The sequence below is a fragment of the Sturnus vulgaris genome, chromosome 10, assembly GCF_052056855.1.
Source record: "Sturnus vulgaris isolate bStuVul1 chromosome 10, bStuVul1.hap1, whole genome shotgun sequence".
Classification (NCBI taxonomy): domain Eukaryota; kingdom Metazoa; phylum Chordata; class Aves; order Passeriformes; family Sturnidae; genus Sturnus; species Sturnus vulgaris.
Genome location: NC_142252.1, coordinates 10,528,971 through 10,539,727, shown reverse-complemented (window position 1 = coordinate 10,539,727; position 10,757 = coordinate 10,528,971). Strand labels below are relative to the sequence as shown.

General features: G+C 41.4%; 1 protein-coding gene across 5 annotated transcripts in view; it reads left to right on the top strand.

Moving 5' to 3' along the window:
• Nucleotides 1–247: 247 nt before the first annotated feature.
• The window catches only part of TRIP12 (thyroid hormone receptor interactor 12), a 78,301-nt gene continuing 67,791 nt past the window's right edge, over nucleotides 248–10,757 (top strand). For all 5 annotated transcript variants that reach the window (XM_088170765.1, XM_014877871.2, XM_088170764.1 and 2 more), the window contains exon 1: nucleotides 248–394. The gene's annotated coding sequence lies outside the window, so the exon portion shown is untranslated. The remainder of the gene's footprint in view (nucleotides 395–10,757) is intronic.

The following is a 10,757-nucleotide window of genomic DNA, read 5'->3' as shown; positions in this document are numbered from 1 at the left end:
GGCCACCCCCCGGCCGCCCCGAGGGGGGACATTCCCGCGGACCCGAGGTGACGACCCCGGCGGAGGGATACCTATCGCCGCCAGCGGCTCCGCCGAGCGCAGCAAGCGGGCCGCGCTGCGGGCCGCGGCGGGGGCTGCGCGGGGGGCGGCAGCCGGGGCAGGGGCCGCCCGCCGGCCCGGGGCGCGCGCGGGCCCCGGCGGGGCCCCGGCGCCAGGAGAAAGTAGTCCCGCGGCCTCCCCCTCGCGCCGCTGGAAGGGGTTCGGCGGCGGAGGCGGCGGACGAGGCGTCGCTCGGTGCTGCGGCTTCAGCTGATAATTGAAGGGAAGCGAGGCGGCTGCTGCCGGGAGGAGGGAGGCACGGAGCGTCTGCGGAGGCCGCACCGGGACAAACTAGGTACCCGGGGCCCCTCCGCTCGGTCGGGGGGCGCCGGGGGAGCGGGCGCGGGGCGGCGGGGCGCTCGCTAGGCCCCTCGGTGACTTCGGGCCGGGCCTGTTGTGTCATCCTAGCATTAGCCGAGCTGCCCTTCCTGGCGGCCCGGGGCAGGGGGAGGGGAGCGGCGCCATCCCGGAGCATTGTTGCAGATGGGGGTGGGGGGGCGAAGGGGAGCCGGGAACGACACGGCGCCGTGCCGTGTGGGGCGGCCCGGACGGGTGGAATGGGGCCCTCGCCGTGGAGGGAAGGGGTGGAAATGGAGCTGACAAAATGGCCAGGCGGTCCCCCGAGCCCGCTACAGGGACATCCCTCGCCCCCCCAGCCCCGGGCAGGGGTGCCGGAGACCCCCTCGGCTCTCCCGGGCCGCCCGGCGGGGAGGGGGGCGGCAGCACGGCCGCCCCTCCGCGGGCCCTGTGTGGTTGCTGATACAAAAGGGCAGTGTCAGTGTTGACACTGCCGTGCCGATTTCGATGCCCTTCCCCGTCTTCCCTCCCCCACTCTGCTTGGCCCCCTTTTCCTGAATGGTCCTTTCTTTCCCACCCCCTTTTATTTTTTTTTTTTCCCCCTCTAAAGAAGCTCGGGAATATCTTAGAGAAAAAAAAAGCAATTTCTCTTTCTTTCCTTCCTGCCCAGCTCGGTAAAAATGCTAAACAATCGGCCGACGTCCATATTTCACAAGCTTTTTTGGGGGGAGGAAGAAGGTGGGCAGAAAACGGAGGCGCCCCGTGGGGTCGGAGTCACAAAGCCGGCTGCCCACGAAAGGGATTATTTTCGCATCTAAATGTTTTCGTGCTGATGTTTTTCTTGTTTTCAGTCAAGAAGCAAGTTGCCTGGTCCTTGCGTTTGCTTGCATAATGCGTCGTACTTGGAGGCTGATCAAACGCTGGGTTCTGCCTTTCCTGCCTGGCTCTTCCTCCTTCCCTTTTCCCGGGGGGCTGGGTAGTGGGACAGGTCTGGGGGGGGCTGGTGGCACTGGGGCTCCCGGCTGCTGCCCCGGTGATCCGGGAAAGGGAAGGAACCGAGGCCGGGGCTCTCGCCAGACCTGCAGGCCCGTCTTCCTGTGTCCAACTTTTTTATTGTTCCCCCTTCCCCCTTCCGAGTGCACGGGCTCTCCGGCAGGCGGGGGCTTGCACGGCTCGGGAGTCCCAAAGTCTAGACGGGGAACCGGAAAATAATAGGGGAAAGAATGGAAAGTTATGTCAAGGGCTTTGGGGGAAAAACATCGACGTATCGAACAAAGGTCCTGCCTGTGTTGGAGAGAGAGGCCTGCATGTGAGGCCTGATTGTGTCGCATTTACACACGGGGAAGAAATGAGTGCTTGGTACTGGCCTAAATTTATTCTGTAAGTCTGGCGTGGAACTTAGGAACGCTTTCAGAGAGAGTGTAGTTTGTTTTGGGAGTGTTTTTATTATATATAGAATCCAGTAATAATTTTATTTTAAATCTTTTTTCTTTTCTCCCTAAACAGACTGTTCAGGTTGTTGTTTTTTTTTTTTCTTCCTGCCTTGTTCAGCAGAAATAACATTGATTAAGAGCTTCGAACACTGTAATGCAAAACTTTGCTCAGACAGAGTAACTTCCACAGTTTGTGTTGTGTGTAATATGAATTTTGAGCTTTCTGGTGCTTTAAAGGCTGTCATAAAGAGGAGTTGAGTAGTTACCAGCTGATAAATTTGAAGTACATCTATCATAATGAGAAAGAAGAATTCTGAGCACTTTTATTAATTTTTCAAGATTTTATTGTTGGAACTGACACAGTGGATATACTTTTATAAGACTTGAAAAGCTAGAAAGCATTGCTGTGATTATTTCTGTTTATCTCTGGTATAGTCTCTTCAGTTTTCCCTCTTCCACTCCCAAAACTAGAGTTCTAATTATACAGGGTTTGGTGGGGGTTTTTTTTGTTGGTTTTTTTCTTTTTTTTATATTTGATTTCTGAAGTTTCTGAGATTTATTAAGATTTTCATTAAGCTAAAAGTTTTTAAACAAGTTTTATGTATGTAAAAGTGGACACGAAGTTTCATGTAGTGGACATGAAAGCATTGGAATAGTAACTATAGCTTTCTATTGTTTGGTAGCCTACTTAATAAATATCAATAGGTGTTAAATGTATTTATGAAAATATTAGTATTTCAGTTTTTGCAGCTGATATTTTAACAAAATATGTTATATTTGAACTAAAGTTTAAAAACAGTGGTCTGGTGAATAAATTCTGTAAATAATGCTTAAAGTTTTTGGCAATCTATGTGTCTTTAACTTGTAATAGTTTCTATATTTGTAAAATGCAGCTGATTGTGAGTAGCTCAGTTCTTTTGATCTTAAATGCAAAGGTATTTTTAATTTTTTTATTGTCTGGTGTTTCTTATTGTTGTGGTAGAAATATAGGTAATCAGATTTTTTTCCCCATTCTTAGGGTCTTTCTGAGACAAATGAGAGTAGTAAACTTGAATTAACAACCTTTAAGTCTTCAGTCTCCAGATGGTTTCATAGGTAGGAACCTACACATGTCTTAGCTGGTAGTAGAAAGATTGTAGGTCATCCACAGTGTGACATTACTGCTTATTAATATAGCAGATCTACTTCAATAGGAGTGCAACCTGTTGAGTAAGAGCTTATGAAAATGGAGTCTTTTGATGTCTTGCAAAAGTTTTTCAGGTCAAAGTGACCATTAGGGGAAATATTTTTTGTCTTCCCAGTAAAAAGCTTCATTCTTAATCAGGAATTATGCCCAAGTTGTTGTGTTGTTCTGTTTTGTTTTTTTTTTTTTAGTTTTCTTTTTATGTTGTATTTTGACTGTCTTCAAACCCAGAGTGTAAATATTAGGAAAAAAAAAAAAAAACTAATGAAAACTTGTTCTTATAAAATCATTCCTAAATTTGAGGCCTAAAGCTATAAGTGACAACAACACTATTCCTTCTGAAACAGTGTAGTAAAAATATGTTTTTCTGTAATGCCATCAGAGGAGACATGATGAATTTCCATGTGGATCCTTACATCCCTGATAAGTACAATTACTTACTCTGCAGCAGTCCAGAAACATAACCTGACTAAATTCCTTTTATTTCCAAATGATGAAGCTGAAGCAGAAGTAGAAAAGTTAGTAAGTAAAATTACATGTTTGTACCTAATTTCCACTAAATTAATCTACAGCTGTCTGTGCTAATCTTGTATTTATAGGCTATGCTATGTTTTCTAATAAACTAGTTGGTAAGCATCATGGAGAACACTTTAGATCATGGACCTGTCTTTTGTCACACTGAGGCTAAATTATTGTGACAAAGTATAATCAAATACCAAAGTTGTACAACATGGTGAACTATGGCATTGGAAAAAACTTAACCCAGAATGTTTCTGGGATCTTCCTTTGGCCATTTTGATGCTCAGTGTCCTGTTCATCACATGTCAAATGAGTAACACTCCCTAAAAAGCACTTTGACTCTGTTATGCTTTTGTCATCAAGGTGTCACTGCCCCAGTCAGTACTGACTCTGAAGGTAGTAGTACCTTGGATATATATATATATATTTTTTTTTTTTTTTTTTGGTAGAGTAACGTATTAGCTTTGGGTGAGTATGCTTAGTTTTTTGAAGAAGCAGTATTTTAAATGTGCTCTTAACATTTTAATCACTACATAGTATCACAACAGATTTATGGCAGTATGTGGAGCAACCACTTGTTGAGAGTTTCCACAGCTCAGTTTCAGCTTAGGACATGATGTTGGTAACTGCAAAACAAAGTCATATTAAGGTTTTTCCTACTGATATTTTTTTTTCAATTTGTATGAAATAAAGAGTTTCTCAAGGAGCAAAACTACTTTCAGAGTTCTCAGTGGTGAGCAATAATGAAAAAATTTATTGTATGTAGCCACCGTCTCAGGATTGCTTTTTTTAACAAAACTCTTGCTGAATTCATGCTTTAAAACTATCTTCTGTAAATAAAGAAATTTTAGCTACTTATCAAATGTACAGTGTCTGTGGAGGACAGGGCTAAGTCAGCTGGCTTCTCCTGCCTGCTTTTGGATACCAGAAATGGTTGCTTTAGTACGAAGTTCATTTTGAGGAGGAATTGTTCTCCTAATCCTGCCATCAAGTTGGTAGAGTCCAACTGTGTAAATACACAGCCATATTCCCCATCAATTCTGTCTGGCAGCCAGGGTTCGAGTAGACAGAACCAATCTGTTTACTCTCCTTGTCTCTGATGAGGCTTGTCTTGAAAGACTATTCCCAGTCTAACTTGACTCATGAAGGTACTTGGTACAAATATGGCAGCAAACTGCCCTAAGAGCAGTAGGTGGTCAACTCTGGAAGCAAAAATGGAACTATTATTTTCATATAGCAGAAATGGAAAACTTAGATGTATTATCAAAAAAGTTAATAATGATAGTTTAATAGTGGACTTCAGTATTTGAGATACATGAGAAATACTAGCAATGATGTTCAAGCCTCAGTTGCTCCAGAAAAGCCTCCCTTGTTAGGATTCATACAGTGAGCCTGTTTGGAAAGGACCTCAGGAAGTTACTTGGCCCTTCTCACATTTGACGACTTCTGCCATGGAATAGTTTTTCATTGATTACAACCTGATAAAAAGAGCTGCATTTTCTTGAGTGATAAGAAAGAAGAAAGAAAAACTTCACAAACATACGAAGATGTGTGTGGAGAAGAAACTGCAATGATTCTATCAGTTTGTAGCAATACTAGGCTGGCTCGTGGACTGGGAATGAAATCCCATTTTCTCAAGTGTTTTCTGAATGATTTGCTTTGATAGTGTCCACACTAAAGTGCACATGCTGAACTGCAGTGATCTGACCTTCATAAAAGGTATGAAAGGGTCTGAGTCATCGTCTGGAATGTGAACCTTGGGTTGTAGGGAGCAATTTGGTGTTTCAAAATGGAAGCTGACGTCCCTGGTACTTTTTGAATAAGATGGCTTTAAGATTTGGAAGACAAGGTGTATTTCACATTTATTCTGCTTTTAGAACATCTTGTTGCTGACAACTTGTGTAGTTTTGCATGAAGTCCAAATAACTAAACAGTGTAAAGAAGGGCAAATAGTTGCTTGACTTTTGCAAAGCTGGTAATAAAGAACACAAACGTGTTCTTTGTTTTCTGATGTGTCTATGTTTTTTTGGGGACAGAAGTGTTAAACTTTCAGGAAGCTGTCAAGCCCTGAGATGAGCATTAGACTTAATACTAGCAGTGTGCATGCACCTCCTTCAGTTTTGTGGCTGGCTGTTTGAAGCATGGTTAATTCCAATTTTTATTAATGCAGAGCAGTACCTAATTTTTTACCTTGATTTTTCAGGTGTAGCTTTTAATAGTAAAACTATTAGGAAAAATAGGTCTGTGACAAACTCATGCCCCAAGGTCACTAGGTGTAGATTTAGCTATGTTTGCTTTTAGAAAGCATGTATGCTGTTTTGTTCTCCCTCATTTTTCGCCATATCTGTCTTCTGTCTTACTTGCCTTACTTTGAGCTTCTGATAATTTGTCTTACCAACTCTGGGTAGGATAAATGATCTTTCTGTACATGGGCTTCATGTGCTTGAAGTCTGTTCTGTACCTTTGCTCTAGCCCAAGACTGCTTAGATGTAAAAGTACAGGTAAATAAGTGTGGAAATCAAAAATACACTCTTGTATGGTATCTTCTGAGTTGAAAACACTGAGTTTTTTAGTAGCAACATAAATGAGTTGAGGCACTAAAAACCAAGATGGAAACAATGCATAGTAACACTAGTCAGGGTGGACTCTGATATCCCCCATGCCTTCCTTCCAGCCCTAAAGAAAAGGGAAAACACACTCCTGCATCCCACCCATTCCTCAAGGGACTTGAATTACGTGTCCTTGATACTGGTATAATGATTAGTTACTTACCTTAGCTCCTGCAGTTAGTGAAGAGAAGCTCTCTTTACATTATATATGCCTTTGTGGGATATGTGGTAGATCTGTTTTTTTGGACAAGGTAATAGTGTAAGATGTGGTTAGTGTCAGGGCTAGAGGATGGCATGTTATCCAAATTAATAATGTTCTGTGTCTTCTAATGTCAAATCCCTTATGTAATTAGCTTATTCAGTGTAGGGAGTGTCCTGTCCTGGAAGGTGTGTGCAGTGTAACTGAATCTTCTGATCACAGGTGAGATGTGGCTGTGCATTTAAAGAGAATAAATGAAGAAAGTAACTGAGGGTGCATATTAATAGGCTGTATGCTGAATTTAAACTTGGAACTCTGCCTTCTTTAGAGAGTGAGTATTTTCTTCTGCTTTGAGTATACACTTTATTTATAATCAAGTTACTGACTGCAAACTGTAATTTCTTAAAACTTCACTTGTCTTGAGCTTTGCAGTTGTTTCAGGTGTGATGGCTTGAGGAGCTCGCCCATTGTACAGGGGCGAGGGGAAGGTAGGAAATGGCTCAGCTGAACAAGGACAGCAGACATAAGCTGTGCAATAAGCCTGAGTGAACAGCACCTGAGAAGCAGCTACATAGCTAGGTAGGTACATATGAGATATTTAAGTTAAATGGCTGGAGAAAGCACAATTTCGGCTGAATCTCATTTAATGAAAGGGGGCGGAAGCTGCATAAATTCAGCAAACTTTAAGCCACAATTCCAAGTGTTACAGCTTGTGCTTTAAAGATCTGCTGCAGTCTATTGCACAGTGTTTCTGAAGTTTATGCGATGCCAATGGATGCTGCCATATCCTACTCTGGTAGTATTCTACCTGTTGTATTTAGCAGATAATATTCTACAATAAAAGACTGGTAATAAATATTAAGACTTGTATTATACTATAAGATTGTGGATTAAAGAAGTTAGTTTTACTCCCTTACTCAGTTACAAGAAGCTTGGCAGAAGAACAGATATATTCCTTTGCCAAAAGTAAGATAGGAAATACATGTTTATCGAATTTCCTGTATGGCAGCTCTTAAGTTGATGGAGTTCTGCTGTATATTTGTAGACTTGTAAATGAGCATAGCCTTGCTCAATACCTGACTGACAGCCCCTCAGAACTTTCACCAGCACCTTGTAGCTAGAATTGGAAGAAGTGTGTCAAGGGAAATGCCACTGCACACCTCAGTCTGCACATTTAAATCTCCATGGAGTGTGTGGAAACTGAGCTCTCTTCAGATTAGCTGTGAAGAAAGAATTAATTTTGTGAAATTTACAGTGTGAAGGAATGGTACCACTTTAATGCCTTCTGTTACTGTTCAAATATTTGAGCACTATGGCCATACTTTTTTTAATAGTTTAGAGCTTTTTGACATACTGTCCAAATCAAACTGGAGTTGAAACAGAATGGGCATTGAAAATTCCAACTTTATTATGCTTTATGGAGAAGAAGTCAAGTAAGCTAGAACCTGAGAACTTTATATTTAAAAACTTGAGGTAAAGAGAAATGTAGTGATGAGTTAATTTTTGGGAATACACTTAAACTAAATGTAAAGTTGCCTGTGAGACTCCACTGAAGTGACAGGCAAAGTAATCTCAATCTGTCACTTTCAAAGTAAAATGCAGTGACCATACTTGTTGCTATACTTCATGGCTTCCAGAGTTTTCCTGGACTAAAGTGTATTCTCTGCGTGCTTTTCCTCTGTCACAGACTTAGCCAAAAGCAGTTAAAACTAGTTTTAAATAAAGTAGATTCCTATTAAATAACAAGTCAATGGATAAACAGTTGTATCATCTGTTTTTCAAAACTTCTTAATTAATGTATTTTATGCAGATGAAATCTCAGGTTTATATCAGATTGAGATCTCACACTTGAATGTTAGCTGTGATTCTTGCTGGTAGTACCTGTAGTGTTACCAGGAACACTGTCGACTCCCTCAACCTGTTCTCAGCAATCTGCCTGTGCTCAACTAGTGTTGCTTCTGTTTGTGGCATCTGTTTGTTGCAGTTTCACATCTCCCTTGCAATTACTGGAAACCCTATTAGGATTCATCTGTGCTACTATTTTACTTAATTAATTTTAATTGAATTAATTTTAATCCTGTTTTAGTGGTGTTGGAGCATCTTAAAAACTTTCATCAGAAATAAGCCATGTAGATCACTCTGCATCACCAAATTGTACACTGTGTTTTAAATTAAAAGGTGTTCCCCTTCAGCTAAGAACTGCTTTCTTCGTTAGACTCACAGATTTGCAGTACTGATTTCCTTCACCAAAGTGATGTCAGGCTATTTGGAAAGTAAGCTCAGTAAGATGGCTAATTAAAATCAGATAGCAGGTGATAGTGCTGATTGATATGACAGCAGAGTTCACGTAGTATTTTGACTTTCTCTGTCCTGTAACGTCTTCTGAAACATCAGCTGAATTAAATGTTAGCAACTCAATTTCAAAATTTCTCTGTTGCACTTTCATAGGAGTCCTATGTTTTTGTCTGCTAGTTCTCCATGGAGCTCTTTCCACAAATGGAATAACTGGTTTGGTATTTGGAATATATTAACTTTGGCAAGTTTCCCCCCCCCCCTTCTCCTCCCCCGCAGCCCCCCCCACCATGTGGCAGATATCAAACATGAACATATGGGCACAGAGTGACACAGCAATAGAAGGATCAAGCTGGATAAACAACCTCTGCACAGACTAACCCTATCCAAAAGTGTGGTATATGGTTTGTGGTTTTTTATTTTTAAATCCTAGAACTTGCTGCTTACTGCAATAACTTGCTTTGTGGAGGGCTGTCTTCTGCCTCCTCTTTCCCAGGAGAAGGTGTGGGGACAAGTTTTCTCTCTTCAGTCATAAGAGGTTTGGTGGTAGGTACCATGGGCAAGAAGGACAGGAAAAGCTTCACCAATTGTACGTAATAGAGGTGTTGGCTTCTTTGCAGTGTCTTTTCCTACTTAGGACTTCTGAGAAAAAGAATGGCTGTTATGATAGCAAAAATGGTGTGGTGGTTACTTCCTTAGCCAGAAGAGCCAAAGGAAGGGGACTAGCTTTTTGTAGGAACTGAGACTTTAAAGAGATTTTTGTACCTGAGCAGCATGAGCATCTCCTCTCTCTGGTGGGCGTAGTAGGACAACAGAACATGTTAGTTGTCTCTAAGGACAGTGAAGACTCTGGGAGTAGGCTTAGTAAAAAACCTCATACTTGACTTTTTAATTCTCCAGTTCTCCTGGGGTATTCTTTCAGCATGTCATGTCTCAAAATTTAGGATCATCTAAAAAGTTTAACTGTTTGCCTGTTAACTGTATCAATACTATCCTTTCTTTATTTTCTTCTGTTGGTGTTTTACTCTTAGCATTTACTGAAAGTATTTACAACCTGGTTGCCAGGGTAAATAATACAGGTTTTATTAGTTAACTTCTTTAAGATCACCCTTCTAGTTTTCAGCTGGAGTTCATGTCTCTTGACAAAGGCCCACTGTGATGGGATAGAGTATTCCAGATAAACACTAGTTGGACAAAAGCACTGAGAATTCTCAGTTACTCGTTCATGGTGTATACACCTAAGCATTGGTTCCTCTTCCACACCACCTCTCCCATTCCCCTCCAGCATCACTCTGGGAGGAACTGGAACATGTAGGCACTAATGCTTAAGTCAGCTGATAGGGTTTGGCTTACAGTAATGCTTTTTGGGTTCAGTACTGAAGTACAGTATCTGCATACTGAGTGGTAATGTTGTACTTCACAGCATTGCAAGTGTCTCTTTAGAATAATCTACTGTTCCATATTTTGATATATCCTTACTATTTTGGGAGAGGGACAGAGGAAAGGAAAGGGACTTGAAAGTTTTGTTAACTTTGGAAAAAGGGGAGTTTTGAGGGAACAGCTCTGTGTTTAGATAACCATGTCACCTGTGTAGTTATTTAAAAATTAGTAAAGGTGTAATAATAAAGCTTTCATCTTAGTTCATAGCTTTCTTCTATGGGCAATAGTCTTCCATCATCACAAACACTTTCTGTTAAACTTATGCAGTGATGCAATCTTGGATGCTTCTTAACAGCAATTTAAATAGTCTTGGGTTTAACAAAACAGAAATAAAATGATGAATGACCTCTCTTCTGTGAGCCAGGAAATAGTAACAAGTGTCCAGAGTTCTGCTGTCGAAAAACAAAATCTTTTGCTTCTGGAGTCTGTTGATGTCCTGTCATTACTGAAGTATGACTTCAAGATTTAATATCATTACAAGTTAAATATTATTGCCTGCCTTCAAGTGTTAAAAATGTTTAACATTTTTAACAGCTCTCCACAGCTTACAGAGACAATGTTTTTCAGTTGTTTTTCAAAACAACTTGGGCCACTGACTGTGCATTCAGAGTGGCTGTGAATGTTTTAAGTCCAGCTATGTCTGAATGGTAGAATATTCTTACTCAAGTGTGTTTGCTAACAAAGCT